We start from the raw sequence: 25,192 nt of genomic DNA, 5'->3' as shown, positions 1-25,192 counted from the left end.
AATAGTAATGTCGCGAAGAAACAATTTAAAATTAAATGTTAGACATTTCTTCTCTTTTTCATTTCTTTCAATCGCCACCACTAACAGGAATTCCTCACTGGCTAACATGTCTCCTCAGACTCCCAGAAAGCCAATCTCATTCTCACCTTTTCTTCTTCTTACCGCCTTCATCCCTCCTGCAGAGGACATCAGCTATCTCTTAGGTTCCTTATTTCTCTCCAGTCCAGTTCCTGAGCATTCAAACATTGCACCAAAAGTTCTCTATCAACATATTTTATTTAAATAAAAAGATATCTAGTCTAAGAATAAGTAATGCTATTCTCTTTCGGGCTAAAGCCGTTGTTGATTTTAGTTGCATCTTTTTCCCTTTCTATGACAAATAGTTGGCTCTCCATTCACTTTAGAATTGTAAAACAAGCCCAGAATACAAAAGACATAAGATGAAAACTTATATGTAGATATATTTGTGCATATATGTGTGCATGTGTGTCTAGCCGACCCTTGAACAACACGGGGGTTAGTGGTGCTTATCCCCTACATAGCAGTAAATTTATGTAAAATTTTTGACTTTTTGAAAACTTAACTACTAATAACCTACTATTGACTGGAAGCCTTAGTAATAACATAAACAGTTAATCAGCACATATTTTACATGTTATGTGTATTACATTCTGTATTCTTACAATAAAGTAAGCTAGAGAAAAGAAGATGTTACTAAATATTATAGGGAAGAGAAAATACATTTACTATTTAAGTGGAAGTGGATCATCATAAAAGCCTTCATCCTCATCAACTTCATGTTGAACAGGCTGAGAGGAGGAGGAAATGGAGGGTTTGATTTGCTATCTCATGGGTAGCAGAAGTGGAAGAAAATCCACATATATGTGGGCCTGCATAGCTCAAACTCGTGTTGTTCAACTGTATATATAGACATATACAATATATATACATACGTGTATAATATATGCATATTATATACATATACATGCTTAGCTCATAAAGCAGGAAGCCTGATTACTTAGCTCTGTAGTGTGGTTCTCGGATCAGAAGAAAGCCAGAATCAAGACCTACTAAATCCTAAGTAAGTGGATGAAGACTGAACTTACTGTCCCATCTTCCAAGGCCAAGACTCCTAAGTCTAAGGCAATGCAAAGTCTGTGGGTGGAGGCAAAGAAGGATGCTGACGTTAAACAGAGGTAGTGTTGTGTACCCAGACAGACTGAGTTTGGGGCCAACTCAACACTTGCTGTAAAATGGGAGAAGTGAAAAAACATAATTAACTTTTAAAAAAGGATAACCATGTTGGTTAACTAAAATCCCCTTTTGCCAGCCCTCAACTGGACCCTCTTGGATTCAATTATAAAGTAGATGTGACTTAAAAGACATATCATTGAAGATATACACTTTTTGAAATATGTCTCCTCTAATGATCCATGAAATCATAAATGCATACATTTCAGAAATCTGAGATTCCTAATCAATGCATATTACTATAAATTTTAAAGTCATAAATGCAATTTGATAAATGCAAATTAATTTAGCAAGCAGCCATTTTAGAAAAGTGACTGATAAGCTGGTAATTTTATTTACTAAAGGTAATTTAAGCAGATACTTATAAATTCATTAAGGGGTGAATCATCTTCCATGTAACAAGTTTATACTGAATATTTAGGACATGTGTTTACCATATTAAACTAAGGCAAAAGCACCACTGAACACAGTATACATTTAAATAATGTTATTTATGTAAAATAAGTTATATATACTGGCTCTTTTGTTCTAACAAATTTATTTTAATAAAGCAAATGTGTGTGTGTGTGTGTGTGTGTGTGTGTGTGTGTGTGTGTGTGTGTGTGTGTTCATGTAGGCTCTTTTAATTACGAAATTTGAAAATTTGGGCATTAGGAACAAAAAAAATTACTGTGGCCATATCAACTCAGGAAACCTTAGATATTGGGTTATGCAACTAATTCAATCTAACTTCCTTCTCACATGTTTTTAACAACTGTGAAAGAGAGATAAGCTGTCCTGTTTTTTTTTCAGTTCATAGATGGTTTTGATGTTTAGAAGAAATATATTTGAAACATGTTCAACCATGATAATAATGGGTTAAAACATAAACAATAAAAGGCTATTTAAAACAAAATTTCAAATGATCAGCTTGATAACAAGGTTGGGGTGATTGCATGCAATTCCTGACAGCAATCAATATCAAACAATAGGCTATCAAGATACATCAAAATATTATATTCTTTTAGAAATTCCTCTTGGAAAAAAGATCAAAGGAAGAAAAAGATATAAGCACAAATATTCATTGCAGTACTAACACAAAAGAAAACTATGGAAATAACCTCAGTGCCAAATATGAGAAAGATTTAATTGTATATTTTTAATTTGCTGAAATATTAAAAGGAATGTTAACAAATCAGCTAAGTTTTTGCCATAACATGGGGAAATCCTGGCTGTACAATGTTAATTGTAAATGTCAACTATATGATCACTCCAAAACTATTGTTTTAACTGTTAATATTATAATCAAGTAATGGAAAAGCAATTAAAAGACAAAATACAAAGAGGTCTGCTATAAAATAAAAAGCCTATCATGAGAGCTGCTCCACTCAGTCCCCAGCCTCTCAAGTGGGGCATTATGCGTCTGTTATTACGGGGGAAACATCTGCTGATAGATTGGATGCTGTTTTAAGGAAGAAATAAAAGAATTATGTATGTGTTACAGGAAAAAGAAAGAAATGAATGGGGGAAACATTATTCTTGTTTTATTATCAAAATTAAAACATAGGTGATAATACAGCCTAAGCAGATATGTATATTGTTGTCAATTATGTGCCCCAAAAAGACATGTTTAAGTCTTAAACTCCAAGATCTTGGGTGACCTTATTTGGAAACAGGGTTTCTGCAGATGTCATCAAGTTAAGATGAAGTCTTACCAGGATTGGGGGGTGGGGGGCGCCTAATCCAGTGACTGGTATCCTTTTTTTTAAATTTTAAATTTTATTTTTTATTTTACTTATTATTTTTTAACTGTTTTTTGAGACAGAGTTTCACTCTTGTTCCCCAGGCTAGAGTGCAATGGCATGATCTCGGCTCGCGGCAACTTCTACCTCCCGGGTTCAAGAGATTCTCCTGCCTCAGCCTCCCAAGTAGCTGGGATTACAGGCGCATGCCACCATCCTTGGCTAATTTTGTATTTGTAATTTTTTTATTTTTAGTCGAGATGGGGTTTTGCCATATTGGTCAGGCTGGTCTCAAACTCGTGACCTCAGGTGATCCACCCACCTTTGCATCCCAAAGTGCTTGGATTATAGGGGTGAGCCATCATGTCTGGCCACTGGTGTCCTTTTGAGAAGAGAAAAATCTAGACACAGATACACATCCAGGGAGAATTCCATGTAATGAAGGCATGCCACGGGGAGCTCTGTTCACAAGGCAAGGAAGGCCAAGGAGAGTCAGCAGCCAGCAGAGAATGGAAGAGACCAGGAGGGATCTTCCCTGGAACCTTCTGTCTGAGAGAGCACGTCCCTGCTAGTACCTCCACTTTAGACTTCTGGCCTCCAAAACTGGGAGAGAAGAAATTGCTGTTGTATTAAGACACCCAGTCTGTGGTCCTTTACCACAGCAGCCTAGGAGACTAATATACATAAGCAAGGTAATTAATATCCAGGAATGCTACATTCTAAAATATTACTTTCTGATTATTAATACTTATGAGGCAAAAAATTCGACACTGTTCTTTACATATTATAAGACCAGGTTTTGCAAAACTCTTTCAAAGTTATGGGGCAAGAGTTAATATCGTTTTGGAATTGTACTGGCAGCATGGCATTGTGATTGGGGGGTTTGTCACAAGACATGGGTCCCGATATTGACTCCATCACCACTGGTGACTTTAAACAAGTCACAACCTCTCTGTGCTTATTTCTTGCTTTGTAAAATGGTGATAAGAATTGTCTCATAGGGCTATTGCTAGAACATAAGCTAATAAATGTAAAGCAATTCGAACAGTAGCTGGCCCATTATAAGCCTTCAATAAATGTTAGCTGTAATTATCATGTCTGACTAAACATTTTGGTTCTATTCCCATTTTAGAATTACAGAAATTTCACAGGCATATATTTAGAATGCATATATCAATTTGTAAATTACTTATATTCCACTACATCAACAATTCTCTCTCCCTAACTCCAATTGATTTCTACTCATATTAAGTTACATAACCTCAGAGGCCCAGCTCCTAGGACCATGAGAAAAGGTGAGTGAGCAGGAGGGGGGAAGAAATCGAATATAAAGAAAAGATTGCTGATTTGAGTTCCTCTGGAATTGAAATTCTATGAAGCAATGTCAGGCAGGATCAAAGAGGACCAGAGGTATGAGTGCGGCTGCTTGACAAGCCAGGTGCTGAGATAAGCATCATCCTTGCTGTCAATGTAGGAAATGTGACATTGGTTTTACTCCTTCTCATGTGGATCCACAATTGAGTGAGTTACTCAGATGTCTGGGCTACATTTGGCCCATATTTTTGTACTCACTGGGGGACTCTACACAGGAAATACCTTCAAGCATCAGCAGAGTGTTCTGCACAGCATCAACTCAAGCGAAAGGGTGAGCTATTTTCAGGATAATGCAGGCAAATTGGTTGCAAATTTGTCAAATGCCTGTCCCAGCCATCAGTTTACATATTCATCTGTTCATAGTCATCACTATCTTGTTCTTAAAAGCTTCCCACAGGTGGTGGAGATTGCAGTGAGCCAAGATCGCACCATTGAACTCCAGCCTGGGCAACAAGAGCGAAACTCCATCTCAAAAAAAAAAAAAAAAAGCTTCCCAGAGGCCAGAGGCGGTGGCTCATGCCTATAATCCCAGCACTTTGGGAGGCTGAGGCAGGCGAATAATTTGAGGTCAAGAGTTCAGGACCAGCCTGAAGAACCTGGTGAAACCCTGTCTCTACTATAAATACAAAAAATTAGCGGGGTGTAGTGATACACTCCTGTAATTTCAGCTACTTGGAAGGCTGAGGCAGGAGAATCACTTGAACCTGGGAGGCAGAGGTTCAAGAGAGCCAAGATCACACCACTGCACTCCAGCCTGGGCAACAGGGTGAGAATCCATCTCAAAAAAAAAACCTTCCCAGATACCTCAAATATTTATTGTCACCATAAGTACTTTGCCCATCTCTGTGGTAATTATGCCTGCATTTCCCTAGACCTCCTTCTTTCATCGTACATCACAGACCAGTATGAGCCTGGGCCTCCAGCTGTGAAAAGGTGGTAAGTGAGCAGCTCTCACCAGGGAAAGTGCAGCACTATTCAGTGTCAGAGATTTCTGAAAGAATAGTTCAGATATTTCTGAAGGCCAAATCCAAAATTTCCTCCTGTTGAGAAACTAATTCACTATTTAGATGTCCCTGACTAATCTGCTGGGCTTTCCTCTATAAATTAAGTGTAAAATAAGATTGCTCTGTTAAGTGTGAATACTGTTTAATATGTTTTAAGCAATTCTACTTGCAGTAGAATTCAAACACAGCATCCAAGTGGAATTTAGTCCCATGAACCAGTCCAGGTTCAAAGTCACCCAAGAATCAATGCAAGAGGAAAGCAACCTTGACAAATACCTGTGTTGTCAATAGAACAACCAAGAAAGGGGCCTTTGTAGAGAAATGGGGGGACCACAACTCATATTGTGAATGGTGTTGGTGCTGACATGTTGCTGGCACCTGAAAGAACAGCTTTTATTGGATGTCAGCTTAAGAAGAAGAAAAGAAAGGAAATGGAAAAAAAAATTAGCTGAAAGAGTACAAGGGAAAAGATCAATAACTCCCTCTGATGTTTTTTTTTGGCAAATTGGCCAAGAAAGGGTTGAAGTCTTTACCGGCTGACAATTCTGGCATCTTTCCCAAATAGAAGTGTTGCAGCCAGAAAATGCACTTAGTGAATTTAGTGAGACAATTAGTTCGGGAATATATATTAAAGGGAAAAGCGCAGACCAAGATTGTCATCCAAGCACCTAGCTCTACCCTGATCCCACGCAATGACAACTGGTTTATGTTACCTGGGCCAGACCTCCACTTGAGGACACAGGGACCCTAATGCCCAGGTTGTGTACTCATCACCCAGCATAAGTATACGATCACGCCACTTCTCACCCGAATCCAGACACCTCAGGAATGAAAACAGTTGGAATGAATCATCAGGCTGGGCCATAGGGGTAAACCTGCAATCTCTCAGGCACACCACTGCATATTGACAGCCAAACAGGAACATGTGCCTCTTTCTAGAAATCCATTCATCTGTAGTCATTGACTACGGTCACTGGCCCAGAACTTACCCACAAGAAATGGGAGGTAAAAGGGGAGATCACTCAAGTTAAATTTGTCACTCCTGCTGGAAAATGACCTCACATCTCTTGCCCAATATGGCTTGGGGACAGTGCTGCTATTGTACTGCGTTTTTTAGACTTTTCATCTAATCAAGCAGATTTTCAACCCAGAGTTTTAATGATGGCTTAAATAGGGACAGGTGAGTGTCACTGTTATCATTAAAATGCAAACATCAACAACACAGCGATGAAGCAAAGGCATCCAGCGGCTTGAAAAGAAGGGAGAGACCTGAGCACAGTCACCAAGTTCTGGTTTGCTTCCAAATGCAGAAATTCAGCCAGTTCTATCATACCATTTTTATTGGTTCAATTTTCACTGCTTTCAGTTTTGTAAAAACTATTTTTATTACCATAGAAATGTTCAGTTTTCCTCTCCCTCATTTCAATCTCTGTTTCTCCCACCCAGTGCCACCCAGGTAGTTCAATTTTGAATTGTAATAAATGCACATTTGTTTCTATTAAGTTCTGAATCAAGTCATAAAAATAAACTTTAAATAGATGAATGAAATATGGAAAACAGTCATTTAGACCTCAAGATTCACTGACCGAAAATTTCAGTTTACTCTGAGCACGCCCCACAGAGGCTGAGAGCTCCAGACATCTTCCAATGTGGCTGCTACAAAATCAGAGCATGTTGTTTTAAGTACAGCTTGAGCAACATGTATGGTACGTGCTACATTCAAAGCACTCAAAAAAAGGCCTGTTTTATCTTCATGAGAATTTCCTGAGAGGTCCTACAGAAAACACATTTATGCCCATTTTGCAGATCAGGACACTGACATATGGAGAGTGAAATCTGGCTGCCTGGAGCCACAGAGTTGATTCAAAACAAATTAAGCAGTACTGCTGTGACTAACTTCCCTGCTGGCCTACTTTTTATAAAAACTGCTAACTCAATTCTGCCACCATCTCAAGCTGTTAAGAAAAGATCTGTCACCTTGTCACTCATACCCATCTGATCCTCAAAGGAATCTACTGTTGATATTTAGTCCCTGGGACACAGAACATATAACTATGAATGACACAATCGTATGATTGGGTTTTTTTAATGCGCTCCTCAACTAGCATCAGTCTAAATATGTAACCCAGAGTTGGAGCCCAAATACGAGAGTGCTTACACCTATTTTATGTACCCTACTGAACTCAAAGCCTTTTAATTTCTAAGAAACAACATTTTCATAATTGCATTAGTTCAACTACAGTTTTAGAAAAATAGCATGAACTCAAATGTATATGTGATTAATGGATTCACCTTATGAAAATTTTAAGTCACTTCAAGTGTTTGGGTCTTCATTTCCCACATTCCCTTTATAGTGACAGCACCATAAAATTTGATATAAATTGCTAGAATAATGGCAAATATTTTCAAAACCCCTTCCTAAAGAAAGAGTGATCATGTAATGTATCATGCAAATCGGTAAACAGAACATCAGGAAAAAGGCATAAGCCTATCAAATCTAAATGGGGACCACAAATCTAAATGGGGATGTTCAGTTGCCACACTGGGAATATATTACCTATCCCTCTAGCTGAAGTCCGAGGGAAATAGGAGGAGAGATTTGTAAAGATCTTGTTGATTTCAGATGCTATGAATGTTCTTTGCTAACCATGACTTACTAAACCTGAACATTGAACTTTTTTGGTCATAACAGTTCATGGTAAAAGAAGTTACAAGGCAATTTAAATAACATTTTCCCCATTTCTGTTAATTTGAAGAAATAGGATAGGTGGCTGCAGAAAAGAATGAGAAAGAAAATGTCTTTCCTTTGGGCTAAAGCCAAGGACAACCCCGAAGAAGATATTCTTCAGAGATGAAAAATCAGAGGAACAACTGAATGGGACTGAAACCCTGGATGACACATGATATATGGGGTGGAGGGTTTTTAATACAAGAGGCCTACTAAACTTTTGGGGTGGGCTCTGAGGCTGGGCCCTTTTTGAGGGTTGTTTTTCTTTTTTGTGTGTGGGCTCTTTGTGCTTTGAAGTTCCAGCCAGCGACAAAGAGAAAAACTTGCTCTGGTGTTTTTCGTTTGGCTGAGGGCTGCGATTTAGCTAAGGTTTCCCCCATCTACGGACTGCAGGCTGATGCTTCAGTGTTCCCCATCATAACCCTCTCAGTGGGTCTCTGAAACAGACACAGGCTTAGGATCTTGTAAGGTAACTTGTGAAGCCATCATTACTGTACAGCTAAAAAAATTCATGAAGACAGCTAGAAAGAATCGCCTGTTGCCATTTACCCAAAAAGGTTAAAGAACATCCAGCACACTGCCTATTAAAATGTAAAAGCAGCCTTGAGTTCTTTCATTTCGACTCCAATTCCCTGGCACTGGCTTCATGATCCTGTAGGGACCTTCTCGTTAGGACTTGTTGCTTCCACTTTCAATGTTATTAGTGGCAAACCATGAGGCCAACAGTTATGCCCTGTTCCTTTGTTCCCATAGGAAACATCTGTTCTTTTGTCAGGGAGCACATGCCAAAAACCCTGCGATTCTAAGCGGCAGGCTGTTCAGGGAGTAGTTAAGGCATCACACACCCTGGATCACAGACCTTGAAAGCTTCCCGCACTCCCGCCTGGGTCCTGGCAGCCTCCTGGAGCTAGAGAATTGCTAAGCTAGTCACAATGAGGTCCCCTCCCTAGGCCCCCAAGCACCCAGGCTGAAGGGAGGGAGGGAGGAAGGCAAGCAGGGAGGCGAAGAATAGGGCAGGGTGGAGGTTACTTACCAATGAAGCTACATAAAAACATCTTGAGATGATCACTTGGCAAGAGTGTGGGGGCCACCCACATGGATCTGAACCCTCCAGGCTAGTGCTTGTGGTGCCCCTCACACTGGATCCCACACACCGCTCATGCTAGAGAGAGGAGCTAGAGGTTGCGTGCACTGGGAGCTGTGCAGAAAATGACTGAAGGCAGCACTCAGGAGCCCCTGCAGTCCACACTGCTCAGTTCTCTCAGACGTGCAATGCTTACGGCTCGTCCTTGCTTTCAAGGGTCCACAAGCAGACTTCAGAGCCACACTGCCTGGGTCTGAATCTGGGCTTCACCCATTCTAGATCTCTGACACTAAAGGAGTTACAAACTCAATGAGCCTCAGTTTCTTTAGCTGTAAAACGACAGCAATAACGGTATGTGTCATATAAATGAGCTAACTGCATAACAAAACAAGTTAAATCAATAATCTAAGTTTCTATCTTAAAAAGCTATAAAAAAAAAATAGAAACCTAAAAAAGCAAAAGCAAAGAAAACTAAAAATTAGAGTAAAAGTAAAGTAAAAATCAAAAAAATAGAGAAAAGGCTGATTCATTAAAAATATTAATGAAATTGACAAACTCCTAGATAGGCTTTATAAAAAGAAAGAGAAAACACAAATTACTAAGTTCAGGAATTAAAAAGGAGATATAACTAAAATCCTCTCAGACATTAGAAAGTTAGAAAGCAAATATAAACAACATCATGTTAATACATTTGATGAATGAAAGCAGTGATCTCCTTAGAAATACAATGACAATTGTGGAAGTCTAATATTTAAGTAGCCCTCTATCTGTTAAAGAAGTTGAATTCACAATCAAAATCTTTGTACAGAGAAAATTTCAGGCCCAACTGGTTTAATGCTAAATTCTTTGAAACATTAAGAGATGAATCATAGCCATCTTTAAACAAAAACACTTTTAGAAAATAGAGGAGAAGTGAGCATTTCTCAACTCTTTATGAGTCCACCAATACTAACACAGACATTTCAAGAAAAATAAAATTATAAATAAAAATAATTTTTAACATATATATAAAAATTATCAACAAAATATTAGCAAACAGAATCCACAAATGTATAAAAGTAATATTATACCATGGCCAGGCATGATTTATTCATGGAATGCAAGGTCAGTCTACCATTTGAGAATAAATCAATATAATTTACCACATTAATAAATGAAGAAAATTCACATAAGTATTTGAATAGATGCAGAAGTTGAACTTTAGAATATTCAACATCCATTCATAAGAAGTTCTTAGCAAACTAGAAATAGAAAAACTTCCTTATCACAAAGCACCTATAAAAAAATCTACAGTCATATCACACTAAACGACAAAAAAAAAAAGAATGCTTTCCCCTGAAGATTGGGCATAGAAAAAGATGCCCACTGTCATCACCCACCACTATTATGCAGCAATGTGCTGAAGCTCTTATAAAGTGCAAGAAGGCAAGTAAAAGAGAAACGGGGCATGAAAGTTGAAAGTAAGAACTATATTTGCAAAAGACACAATTATCTATCTAGAAAATTCTAAGGTATCTACAAAAAGAGCTACAGAAAGTTGAAAAGTGAATTTAATAAGATCATAGGATATCAGATGAATGGGACGCAGGAAATGCTACCCTGCAATATGGTACCTTGGTTTACTGAGTATTTTAAGCCGAAAGAAACTGAGAAAACTGCAAAATAGAAATGTCTCACTGACCTTCTGTTTTTCCTTCTTTGATCTTCTTCTTTCTTCTCTGAAATATGGTCATAAAGGAATTCTCTGACCTACGTCCCATAAAAGTAAGTCCTAAGACTCTCCTTCCAGAGAATTCTTCCCCTCTACCCAGAGGCCAAGAAGAATCTAAACTAAAAACCATCACTAAGATCAAACCCCCTTGTTGTCCAATCATATCTTCTACATGACTGCCCATTCCTCACTATATCTGAGCATAAAAATACACAGTTGTCCTGGGTTCTTCATTTCTGAAGACTCCCATGTCAACAAAAACTTTGGTTAAGTAAATTGGTTATGCTTCTCTCTCATTAATTTGTCTTCTTTTATAGAAGTGTCAACCGTCAACCTTGCAATGGGTGGTGAAAAGATATTACTTCCTCTTCCTTACAAGGTCAGTACACAATTACTATATACAATTTGAATTATATATAAACAATGTAGAAACAATTTGAATTTTTAAAACAATATTTACACTAGGATTAAACAATGCACTCAGGAATAAATTCAACAAAAGATGCCAATGACTTTTATAATGAAATCTATAAAACATTGCTGAAAAAAATAAAAGATATAAATAAACTGAGCAATATATCATATTCATGAATTGGAATATTCTATATTAAGATAAGCATTTGCCCAAACTGATCTCAGCTTCAAGGCATTCATGATTAAAATCCCATCAGATTCTTTTATAAAAATTAATAAGCTAATAAGCTATATTAAATTGTATGTGGATATACAAAGGACCTAAGATATAGCCAAACAATTCTGGGAAAAGTCAGAGGACTTTCACTGCCTAAGTTCAAGACTTCCTATATAAAGGTACAACAAGACCATATGGTTTTGATATAAGGATAGACACACAGGATAAAGAAACAGAATTGATTCCAGAAATAGATCCAAATTCACATGGTCAATCAATTTTCACAAAGACACTAAGGCATTTTAATGAAGCAAGTATCGACTTCTCACTCAGTTGTCAGTGCTGAAGCAACTGGACATTGGAATGGAAAAAATAATCCTCAATCCCTATCCCACACCTTACATAAAAATATATTTGAAATGTATTAAAGAACTCAACATAAAAGTTAAAAATCAAAGCCAGGTGTGGTGGCTCACGCCTGTAATCCCAGAACTTTGGGAGGCTGAGGTGGACAGACCATGAGGTTGGGAGATTGAGACCATCCTGGCCAACATGGTGAAAACTTGTCTCTACTAAAAATACAAAAATTAGCTGAGCATGGCAGTGCATGCCTGTAATCCCAGGTACTCGGGAGGCTGAGGCAGGAGAATCACTGGAACCAGGAATTCAGAGGTTGCAGTGAGCCAAGATGGTGCCACTGCACTCCAGCCTGGGAGACAGGGCGAGACTCCATCTCAAAAAAAAAAAAAAGTTACAAATCATAAAACTTCTAGAAAAAAATTACAGGAGACAATATCTTTACAATCTTGAGACAGGAAAAGATTTCTCAGGACAAAAAAACCATTAAGCTTAGAGAAAAAACAGATTATATTCATCAAAATTAAACATGCCATTTTCAAATGGCATGTCTAAGAGAATGACAAAGTACTACGCAGACGAGGGGAAAGTTCGAACATGTAGGTAGAGAGACTATTGGGAAGGGCAGGAATCCTCAGTTCTTAGTCTTACTTGCAAGGAAGGATTCTGCCAAGTGACAATTTAGCTTAAAAAAAAAAAAGATTTCATTGAAGGAAAATTGAGAGCAGAGAGTTTATTTAGACAGACAATACCCTCTGAAAGAGAGGCAGAGTGGGCGGCTGAAGGAGACTGAGACAGCAGCACCCATTCTGCATTGGGTTTTTAATATGTTGGATTTTTTCTTGAAGTTTCTGCCTCTTACCTTAAGTCTTTGCCTTTTTTCCTTGTCGAATTTTTCCTGCTTCTGCCTTAAGTCCCTACCTGGACTTGTGAGACCCTCCCTTAATATTAGTTGGTGAGCGTGCATAAGCCTGGTGTTAGATACACGTTCTGCCTAACAGGTACATTGCTCGTTAACGCCAGCCCAGAACGACTGTAGCAGTCAAATCTATACTTACTGTGCCTGCATATTTCTTAGGACTGTCCCCTTTTGTGCTTCTCCTTCCTTATCAGCATGTACCTAGCACATTCTGACATTTTAACTATAAAGTGAGCGATTACTGGGCATCTTAAGGGGTGTTCCTTTCTGCATAGATATTTCTCCTCCTCTCTGCTCATATCCAGTATGCATGTTTTGGATGGTCTCTAGGGTGTGAGATTTTCCAGACCTCCCTCTTCTCAGGGGACCCCCACTCCTACTCATGTCTATTTGCCTACTCTAACAGATAGGTAGATAGATGGATGAATACGTAGATAGATAGACAGATAGATAGACAGATAGATGGATAGACAGATAGATAGATAGGTAGATAGATGGATTAATACATAGATAGACAGATATAGATAGATAGATAGATAGATAGATAGATAGATAGATAGATAATAGATAGATAGATGATAGATAGACAGATAGATGGATGGATATGTAGATAGACAGACAGACAGGTAGATAGATAGACAGACAGACAGACAGACAGATAGATAGATAGATAGATAGATAGAAAGAAAGACAGACAGACAGATGATAGACATAGATTAGATAGATAGTAGATAGGTGACAGATATAGATTAGATAGATGATAGATTAGATCGATCAATATAGATTCAATAGATTAGATATAGAGATAGATATACTGATTGACTTAGATGGATGATTGCTAGACAGAATAATGGTAGATAAGACACTTTTTGCAGAGATGTATCTTCTTTGTGTTTCCCATAATTCTTGTCCCTCATGTCTATGTTATAGGAACAATGATATAGATATATATAAAACAATAAAGGGAGCACCAACAAGGTGTCACCTTTAGTCAAGGAAATAGGAACAAGAGCTCAAGATCCAAGCCTCCAGCAGGGGAGAACATAAGTGTTAAAAATCACGAGGCATTCTCTGAGAAGCAGGCAAAAGTATAGTGTTATGTCACACCACGCGATACCATCGGACCATCACCAGCTTTGTTAAAATAAAATTCTCTGTGATGTTTGTCTGGTTTGGCCCACTCTTGATGGTAGAACCCAAATATTTTATGTAGCGATAATTGAAAATGTTCTTGTAATCAGGCATTTTCCATTTGTATTACACGTTTTGAGTACCCAGTATTGATCTGAGTACTTGAAAAATATTAGCCTATTTAATACAATGACCTTATGAAGTAGGTGCTCTTATTCTTATTTCCATTTAATAAGTGAGTAAAGGCCAGGCGCAGTGGCTCACACCTGTAATCCCAGCAATTTGGGAGGCCAAGGTGGGTGGATCAACTGAGGTCAGGAGTTCAAGACCAGCCTGACCAATATGGAGAAACCCCATCTCTACTAAAAATACAAAACTAGCTGGGCATGGTGGTGCATGCCTGTAGTCCCAGCTACTCAGGAGGCTGAGGCAGGAGAATCACTTGAACCCAGGAGGTGGAGGTTGTGGTAAGCCAAGATCATGCCATTGCACTCCAGCCTGGGCAACAAGAGCAAAATTCTGTCTCAAAAAGAAGTGAGTAAAGTGATTCACAGAGCCTTGAAATTATCTGCCCCACATCACAAAGTTAGTCGGTGGCAAAGCCAAAGCTCATCCCCAGGCAGGTGGACAGTAGCGTCCCTGGCCCTAACTTGTTGATAAGGAATAATCCCCCTTACCCCTCCCCATTCTAAAATGAGAGCTACACATTTTATGCACACACATATAGGATGTCAAGTGGCTTTGCTCAGTCTCCACAACCACTCACTGAGAAGTGATGTCAATCTTCTAGCAGTGTCAGTAAGGGAATCATTTTAGCTGAACTGAAGTGTCTTTGTGTCCATAGTTCTTGTTCCTCATATTCTCAAACAGTGGCTCTCAAAGGGTAATCTCAAAAACAGCAGCATCAGCATCATCTGGGAATGGGTTAAAAATGCATTTTATCTAGCCGTGCCCATGACTGACAGAATCAGAGGCTTTGGGGTGTGTTCCAGCATGTGATTGATCAAACAGCCTCTGGGTGATGACCAGGAGGCTAACACGTGAGAGCCGCTGGCCTAGGGGATTGCCTTTTCACTTGAGGGCTCTGGTCACTCTTGGCATTTATTATCCATTGACTCAAACTTCCATCTTTCAGCACTGAGCCTTTAACTTTTGATTTGGAGTGAGGGCTTCATTTTGTTAAAATCCTGAAAGCTGGCTATAGTGTGTGATACCGCAGCTGGTGAAGGTGTGCTCAGCGTGGCTATATTGGTAACTGCATTCTTACCGGCATATCAGATATTTTCTTCTTTTTTTTTTTTTTCCTACTATGACCATAGAAGAAGGATGTGAAAGTCTGATTGAAATTACCCTTGCAAAATTGTAACTGAGACAATGAAAGAAATCTGACCTAACCAACTCCATCTTGCTTCTAACCTCCAGGCTGTCCTTGTTCATTCCTGGGCATAGGCTGAACTAACTATGGGAGGAACTTAGCTTTGAAACAAAGATGATAACAGCTCTTTCCCAAAACAAACCTGCTTCACCACAAGGTTAGAAATTTAGAAATTATGGTTTAGGAGTCATGCAGCTGAAGGCTGAATGATTCTAAGCCTCCCCAAATTGCTCCTGGGGATAGCATCGCTCTTGTAAAATCTATAAACTTAGTACTTGAGGTATTTTGCAGACCCTGCCCTCCATGGATCCACTGGCACCACCCAGGCAATGAACCAGCTCGTCTGGTCTTGTGACCCCCACCCAGGAACTGACTCAGCACAAGAGAACAGCTTTGACTCCCTATGATTTCATCTCTAACTCAACCAATCTGAACACCCTACCCACCAAATTATCCTAAAATCTCTGATCCCTGAATTCTCAGGGAGATTGATTTCAGTAATAATAAAACTCTGGTCTCCTGCACGGCTGGCTCTGTTTGAATACTCTCTCTCTATTGTAATTTCCCTGTCTTGAGAAATGGACTCTCTAGGTAGCAGGCAAGGTGAACCCACTGGGCAGTTACACCTCTGGCAGGGAAATAGTCTACCTATTTAAAGAAACAACTGAAAGTGAGTTCATTGAACAAGAATGCCATGTAACCTTCCATATAATTCCCTTAAACATCTTGCTGGTAAGAATGCTTCACTCATTATTGTTCAGTCACTTGGGGCCATGATAACTCTTCAGAATAGGGATGTTTATGTGGGTGAGAGCTGGTGCGGGCCAGATAGAGAAGGAGGAGCAAATGACACAAACCATGAATGCAAATTTTGTTTTCCATTGTATGTTTCTTCCCCATATGAGCATCAAGTGGGAAGTGATCTGTACATTGGAAGAAAAACAAGAGTTCTACTTTAATAAAACAAGAACACATCGCCACCTACACATTGGATATTTGGCAGTAGATTGTGGCTACAGGATTTATAGGAAGCCCAGAAATGAAGAGGATAAATAAGCACTAGCCCAGAGACTGTAGAACTCATTATAAATAGCTATCTTTAATTAAGAAATGAATAACTTTGAGAAGAAAATAATGGGTTGTAGAAATGAGCTAAGAGAGGAAAAGAGGTTCTGAGTAAAGTTACCCTCTCGAGGAGCTGGAAGAAATGTTAGATATCTTCTAGTACACCTCCTGATTTGGCAAAAGGAGACAGAGTCATGCTGGTGGGAACCACGTAATGAAGCAGGAGCAGCCGAGAGAAACAGACCTCTCAGACACTGAACTAGAAAGGAAGGGGTTTTATTATTACGGCCCTCGAGCAAGGCTTTATGTTTTGTCCAAACGGCCACGCTCTCCTAACAAAGAGAAGCTCTGCCTTTATATAGGCCTACACTGTAGATATTACACGTGAAAGGGTCTTCAGTTTACAGCCTTAGAAATTACAAGTGAAAGGGTCTTGGGTTTACAGCTTTAGAAATCACATATGAAAGGGTCTTGGGTTTACAGTTTAGGAATTACATGTGAAAAGGGTTCTGGTCTCCGGGTGGAGGAGTGGGTTTGATCTAGTTTCAGTAAAAACAGTGTCTTCCAGAGAGATTCCCCGACACCACGCCTGCTATTTTATAGGAAGGTGATTCAGGAGGCACTGCCAGTTGGCCAGCCTTTTCTTCTATTGAAATGTAGCGTGGAGGTCAAGGGGGAGGTGATCCCAGATGCCTGGGTCTCCTTCCTCAGTAATTTCCAAACCAAGGTCAACTACTTCTTAGACCAAGAGACCAGAACTCAGACCCGTCTCTTGGCTTCAATTTATTAATGATTAAAGTCTTGATTTTTCTGAAACGTGCCAAATGATTGAACTTCAGACAAGGGTGAAGTCACTACCAACTGGTTGTCCAGGGGCCTGTTGAATTAGAACAGCAAAGCTTGATTTAAGTTTTCAACAGCATGAATATCAGAGCTGTGCAAGGGCTTGGTCCCCTATAAGGCTCTAGGAAAAAAACCTCATAAAGTGTGAAAAATGTTATCCACAGTCCAGGAAAACAAGGCCATAACAAGCTTTCTCCTAAAGAGAAATGCACTAAATATTCACTTGGTGGGTGAGAAGCCTCCTTTGGACACAAATTCTACTTTATGATCAGCCTAAGGCAAAGGCACAAGTCAGAAACACAACTTCATGCTTCTATCCATGAGTCATGCCTGCCCCTGAATGAAATGGGGGACCTTCACCATGTTTATTAAGAGAATCTTAAAAATCAAGCACACAAGAAAGAAAAGTGTCATTGTGATGCTAATTGAGGATGCTATGTTTTGGAGTTGTTCCACACAGTTCTTTAAATTTTCATAAATAGAGTTTCTGCCTCTATTTGCATTCTAAAAAGATGGTCCTTTTTCTTTCTAACATTAACATGAGATCGCCCTCCCCAACTCAAAAGGAAAAGGAAAAGAACAGTTAAGGTTCAAAATGTTTAAATTATGCAAAAATAAAGGGAAATAAGAATAAAAAGCAATACCTCTTTGTTTCAGCCTGCCCTTGTTCCTGTGAAAATCCATCTCATTATATTCCTGGGTCCTAATTTAAAGAATAACAGACTCGGTGGGAGTCCAATGATTGTTAATGCTGCTATTGTTAACATCATGAATGGTGTGGGACTTTTTCCTACCCAGGCACCACATTTTGGAACAAAGGGAAGGAACAAGGTGGCTCTGCTATTATCCAAATTGGCCTCTGGCATCCACCAGAGGAAGTGACTGAGGCCGGCTGCTCTTTCTCAGGTATCCCTGGGGAATATACACGTGCGATTAGCCTAACTGGCCACTGGGTGTGACCACGCTCTGCACAAAAGGAAACAGAGGCTGTTCTCAAAGGATTTTCCTGGCAGAGCTTAGACACACGCACACACACGTGCACACACGCGCGCGCACACACACACACACACACACACACACACCGTGAAGCCTTCACCGTCAGAAGGGAAAGTTTAGAAAGTCAGTTCATGCTTGTAACTTCCAAGTATACACGTTGGGTCCACTTTATTCATTTCCTTTTCATGCTACAAAGAGTATAACCCATCTTTCTATCAGGTCTCGATGAAAAAATAAGAAGCACATCAGCAATGTATCCCAAATAACACAAATCAAAAGAAACCACCCCTTAAATTGAATCTAAACACTCCTGCAGCAAAATCTGTCCATCCAAAAATCATACACCTCTGATTCCCATAACTAATGGTGTCTGTGGCTGGATTGCAAAGACAAATATCTGGGTTTCTTTTGAAGAGCAAAGCCTAACGTACTTGTGGTAATGAATTAGACACACCTCCACTGCAGTTTTAAAGAAAACTGATTCAGCTATGCATGACAGAGACTTGAGTTCAAGTATCATATAAGAGCACTACGCTCAATAAATTCTCATGCTATTTGTTAATCAGCAATTTTCATTTCTTTACACACACTGAACAGTCTTTAAATAGCAGAGCAAAGGTAGGAGGGGTAAAGTCTGCTACTGAGTAACCACTCATGTTGTTTGTTTTCTAGCTTTATTGAGATGTAATCAAAAAATTAAAATTCTGTATATTTAAGATGTATAACATGATGTTTTAATGTATATATACATTGTGAAATGATTACAATCTGGTTAACTGACACATCCATCACCTCATATAGCTGCTATTCTTTCTGTGTGTAGTGAGAACATTTAAGATCTACTGTTAGCAAATTTCAAGCATACAATACAGTATCATCTGCTGTAGTTACAATACCATTCATTAGAATGCCAGACTTAATAATCCTATAATTAAAAGTGTCAGAGGCATTTGAACCAGAGCAACTCCATCTTGACTAGGGCTGAGTAAACTAAGGCTAAGCACAAGATGCAGGTCTCAAAGACCTTGCTGATAAAACAGTGTGCAGTAAAGAAGCCAGCTCTAATCCTACCAAAACCAACATGGCAATGAGAGCGACCTCTGGTCATCCTCACCACTACACTCCCACCGGCGCCATGACAGTTTACAAATGCCATGGCAACGTCAGGTGGTTACCATATATGGTCTAAAAGGGAAAGGCATGAATAATCCACCCCTTATCTAGTATATAAACAAGAAGAAATAGCCATCAAAATGGGCGACCAGCGGCCCATCCTGCTGTTCTGCATATGGAGTAGCCATTCTCTCATTCTTTTACTTTCTTAATAAATTTGATTTCACTTTATGGATTAGCTTTGAATTCTTTCTTGTGCTCGATCTAAGAACCCTTTCTTGGAGTCTGGATTCAAACCTCTTTCCAGTAACATCTTTCTGGCAACCAAGGAAGAGAAAGTACTGAGGAAACCCCGACCCAAAGGCTAATGATGGGTAAGTAGTGGGGTCCAGTTACAAAAGTTCATAATCTTTGGCCAACATCTCCCCATTTTCCCACACCTCAACCTCTAGCAACCACTGGTCTACTCTGGTTCTAGGAGTTTGACATTTTTAGATTCCACACATAAATGAGGTCATGCAACATTTATCTTTTCGTATCTGGCTTATTTCACTTCGCATAGTCTCCTCCAGGTTCACCTGTGTTGTTGTAAATGGCAGGATTGGCTTTGTTTTTATGGCAAAATCATATTTCACCATGTGTGTGAATATATACATAAAGAAAATGTGTGTGTGTATGTATGTGTATGTGTGTATGTGTGTGTGTGTGTGTATATATATATATATATATATATATATACACCTTATTTTTTCCTATTATACTTTAAGTTCTGGGGTATATATACAGATTTTGCAGGATTGTTACATGGGTATACACATGCCATGGTGGTTTGCTGCATCCATACCCCGGTCACCTACATTAGGTATTTCTCCTAATGTTATCCCTCCCCAATCTCCCTACCCCCTGATATCCCTTCCCTAGCCTCCCCATCCCCCAACAGACCCCAGTGTGTGATGTTCCCCTCCCTGTGTCCATGTGTTCTCATTGTTCAACACCCATTTATGAGTGAGAACATGCAGTGTTTGGTTGTCTATTCTTGTGTCAGTTTGCTAAGAATGATGGTTTCCAGATTCATCTATGTCCCTGCAAAGGACATGAACTCATCCTTTTTATGGCTGCATAGTATTCCATAGTGCATATGTGCCACATTTTCTTCATCCAGTCTATCATTGATGAGCATTTGGGTTGGCTCCAAGTCTTTGCTATTGTAAACAGTGCCGCAATGAATATTTGTATGCATGTGTCTTTATAACAGAATGATTTATAATCCTTTGGGTTATACACCTTATTTTCTTCATGTAGTCATCCATCTATGGACACTTAGGTTGTTTCCATATCTTGGCTACTGTGAATAATTCTTCTAAAAACATGAGAGCATAGCTATCTCTTCAAGACGCTGTTTTGGCACTGGTGGGAGTGTCTTTCAGCATGCTAATGCATTCCTCTGGATATATACTCAGTAGTAGTAGTTCTGTTTTTGATTTTTTGAGGATCTATACCATTTTCCTTAATGACTGTGTTATCAGAAAACAGTCCTGATCCAGACCCCCAAGAGAGTGTTCTTATACCTCACCCAAGAAAGAATTCAGAGCAAGTCTATATAGTAAAGTGAAAGCAAATTTATTAAGAAAGTTAGAATGGCCACTCGATAGGCAGAGCAGCCCTGAGGGCTTCTGGTTGGCTATTTTTATGGTTATTTTTTTATTATATGCTAAACAAAGGGTGGATTACTCATGAGTTTTCCTGGAAAGATAATTCTTGGAACTGAGGATTTCTCCCTTTTTTAGACCATATAGGGTAACTTTCTGATGTTGCCAAGGCATTTGTAAACTGTCATGGTGCTGGTGGAAGTGTCTTTTAGCATGCTAATGCATTATAATTAGTATATAATGAGCAGTGAGGACAACCAGAGGTCACTTCCATGGCCATTTGGTTTTGGCTGGCCTCTTTACCACGACCTTTTTTATCAGCAAGGTCTTTGTGACCTGTATATTGTGCTGAGATCAGCATGGATCTGCTTGGCCAGTGCCTGGCCCTGCTGCGGTGTGATGGGTGCCTGGTCCTGCTCCATGAGGCACCCTAGGGTGTCAGGCTGGGCTCTCAGGTCCTTTTTGGTGCCCACCAGCAGAATGGGTGCATCAGGGCAGTGGTGGCACACCTCTGGATGCCACTGTGACTTAGAATGCCTAACCTGGGAATGCAGCCCAGTGCATCTGCGACTCATTTTACCCAGCCTCCATTCAAGATGGAGTCACTCTGATTCAAATGTTTCTGACAGCTGTACCAATTTACATCCCCACCAACAGTGTACAAGGGTTCTCTTTTTTCCACATATTGACAAAATTTATCTCTTGTACTTTTGATAACAGTCATACTAACAGGTGTGAGGAAATACCTCAGTGTAATTTTGATTATATTTCCCTGATGATGTTAAGCATCTTTTTACTGATGTTAAGCATCTTTCATTTACCTATTTCCCATTTGTGTAGCTCCCATTGAAAAATATCTATTCCATCCTTTGCCTATTTTAAACTGGATTTTTTGGAGGGTGGGTTGTTTGTTTTTTGCTATTAAGTTGTATGAGTTTCTTATATATTTTGGATAGTAAGCCCTTCTCAGATATATAACTTGCAAATATTTTCTCCCATTTTGTAGGTTGCATTTTCATTTTGTTGGTGGTTGGTTTGTTTGCTTTTGCTATGCAGGAGCTTTTTGTCTGATTCAATCCCAATATGTCTATTTTTGCTTTTCTTGTCTATGCTTTTGGGGTCATATACAAAAAAGTTATTTTCAAGACCAATGTCAAAGAGCTTTGTAGGGTCCAGCCCTACAGGGTCCTGTGAGTTCCTCTCTGTAGGTGTGGAGACAAGAAACTGTGGAAATAAAAGATACAAGACACCAAGAAAGAGAAAACAAGAGTTTGGGCCAGGGGTACACTGCCAACCAAAACATGGAGTCCGGCAGTACAAAGCAGGGGGCAGGGTAGGTAGGGTGAGGTAATGTTGGTCAGTGAGAGGGTCAGGTAAATCACGTGTCTTGGAGATAGGGGCCCGGGTCTTTCAAGTAGCCAAGGCAAGGAGAAACCTAATGCGTCAGCACTTTTCTCATACTTGTCACGAAAGAACAAAGACATTAAGATTTATATGACTATTACTGATTCTATCTTCTAAGAAAAAGAGGAACCAGGTGCAGAAGTGGAACATATAAGTAGACATGGACGTGACCACTGAAGCACAGCATCACATAGAGACAGTTAAGTCCCAGGTGTTTGCAGGCTTCCCTGACAGCCGTCAGGCCTACCACAAGAGCTTGGAGGAGCTGAGTTTTCTCCTAACTCCCCAGAGGAAGGAGACTTCTCAGATGTTTTGGACATCTCCTTCCCTAGCTAGCTAAATAGGAGGTGCTGTCCCAGCACTGACACTGACGCACAGCCGAGGCGCCCTCCAACAGCCCTTATGCGGGCGTGACAGAGGGCTTAGAGCATCTTTCCTTAGGATCATTTTGCTCACAATGTAACCTCAGTTGCATGCTTCATAACCCCATCATAGTTAGTAAAATTGAAAGGTTATATTGAGTATATATATTTCTATAATTACACATGAATATGTGATTATTTATGGTTATATATAGGAATAATTATGTAACTATATCTCTAATTCTTTTCTAGTTCTGTATTCACATGGGAACAGGCTGAGGCTTCAGACCCTTGCCTCGGCACTTGTGGGGTCTCCCACGGGGTCTCGCCTCCACAGAGCTTTCTGTGTTTTATTCTAGGAATTTTACAATTTCAGGCCTTACGTCTAAGTATTTAATCCATTTTGAGTTAATTTTTGTGTAGTGTAAGATAAGAATCCAATTTCATTCTTTTTGCATGTAGATATTCAGTTTTCCTAACACAATTTTTTAGAGACTATCCTTTCTCCATGGTGTATTCCTGGAACCCTTGTCAAAGATTAATTGACTATTTATGTGTGAGTTTATTTCTGGGTTCTCTATTTTGGTCCATTGGTCTATGTGCCTATCTTTAAGCAACTAAGAAAGTATATAGGATGTAATGCTTTATTTATGTAAAAATACAGTACCATATTGTGTCGATTACTATAACTTTGTAATATAGTTTGAAATCAAGAAGGGTGATGTCTCCAGCTTTGTTCTTATTATTCAAGATTGCTTTGGCCCTTAAGATCTTTTGTTGTTCCATATGTGTTTTAGTATTCATTTCACTATTTCAATAAAAAATGCCATTGGAGTTTTAAATGGCATTGCATTGAATCTATAGATCACTTTGGGTAATGTGGACATTTATATGATATGAATTCTTCCAGTCCATGGACAAGAGATATCTTTCCATTTATTTGTTTTCTTCAATTTCTTTCACAGACATTTTATAGTTTTCAGTGAACAAAACCTTTAGCCTCCTTGGTTAAATGTAATCCTAAGTACTTTACTCTTTTTGATGCTATTCATTCACACTGTTTTTAATCCAACCGTCTAACTACCTTCATTCTCAGTTTCCAAATAAGTCATACACACACATACATACATACACACATATACAAAGATGTATGATCATGTGCACATACATGATGGAACACTTAATACTGATCTATAGTTAAAATTGTGTCTTTCTCTTTGAGTACACACCATGGGGTATTCACTTGACTTACACCATTTGTCCCCAAAAGGTTCATGGTGCCTTCACAGAGCTATATGAAAGAGTAGGAGTAGGTACATTGTATCTCCAAGAAGAAGCAGGGTTCAACATTGCCCTTAAGAGCACATCCTATTTTTCTAGCATCTTATTTCAAAGAAAACCTTCATGTGTATGTGCTGTGCTCAGAAAATATTTGTTGATTGCTAATGCTGTGTCTGAAAATCAGTTGGAAGATGGTTTCCCAAGCCTGCCAGTTTACAAAGATCAGCTAAGTGCCTGGCATTCCTCCATGTTTCTTAGCTGAGGATATTTTTCTTTAAAGAAATGTTTCTGCGGAGAGTCTAAAAACCGAACGACAGACCAGTCAGAGCTCAGATTGGAAATCCTCAATGGGTCCTGGAATCATTGTATTTTTGTACTAAACACAACAACAAGGCATTTTATTTTTATATAAAGTATTACATTCTATATAATTTCATAGTTGCTTAAAAAAAGTCTTGGCATAATTAATGCAATTAATGAAAACAAAATAAATCTCATGGTTCTTAAGATTTTCATCCATATTATTCCTTATTTTTTTCAGGAAAAAACAATTTAAGTCACACTCATGGCCAAGAGTATATTGATAGGTATTTTAATATCCCAAGATAGTAAAGGCAGTAGCTGTTTTTTCTTAAGAAGGAAGATTTAAACATACATTATCCTTGTTGAGATGAAGCCATTTTCTAGTACTACTCTAGGCTCAAATCGATTCCAACAGTAATGCGCTAACGAGTAGCAGGGTGGTTGCCTTTAAAGTTATTTTCCATGTCAAATTGCAATGAGGATTTATAAGTGCCAAAGATAAAAACTGACTCAATGATTACTGGCTGTTATTTTTTATCAATTAATAATCAGTGGGAACCATTAGAATTAGTATAGTAGAATTAGCAAGGTTTCTCTTCAATGGGTTCAAGTTTGAACAAAAAGAAGACTAAATTCCACGTAATAGAACAGGCCCTTCCTCATTTGACCCTGGCTTGATTTTTCAGCCTCATCTCCTGACAACTCTGCTATGATCCCCACTCAGCATTTCCTGAATAGACATCCTTTCAAACATCCATATTCATTGCATGTGCTGTTTCCTGCAGCTGAAGGGCTTTACCCTTGGCTAAACCTGACTGCTCAATTGAACAAACTCCTACTCACCCTTTTAGCCAGAGTTAAAATGTTACCTCTTATATGAAACCTTCAAA

The 25,192-nt window shown here is 39.1% G+C and overlaps 2 long non-coding RNA genes across 4 annotated transcripts in view; both read right to left on the bottom strand.

The window, feature by feature from the left end:
* Nucleotides 1–25,192, bottom strand: part of LOC119472676 — a 516,691-nt gene that overhangs the window by 279,081 nt on the left and 212,418 nt on the right. The window lies entirely within an intron of this gene.
* LOC108311342 lies at nt 481–18,472 on the bottom strand. The gene is made up of 3 exons (XR_001828142.2): nt 18,460–18,472; nt 3,554–3,559; nt 481–714 (listed from the first exon to the last, which is right to left on the bottom strand). It is a non-coding gene; the product is annotated as an uncharacterized LOC108311342 (long non-coding RNA).

Source organism: Cebus imitator, unplaced genomic scaffold, assembly GCF_001604975.1.
Source record: "Cebus imitator isolate Cc_AM_T3 unplaced genomic scaffold, Cebus_imitator-1.0 Scaffold6, whole genome shotgun sequence".
Taxonomy (NCBI): Eukaryota; Metazoa; Chordata; class Mammalia; order Primates; family Cebidae; genus Cebus; species Cebus imitator.
The sequence above is the reverse complement of the archived record's forward strand: the minus strand, read 5'-3'. Positions and strand labels throughout refer to the sequence as shown.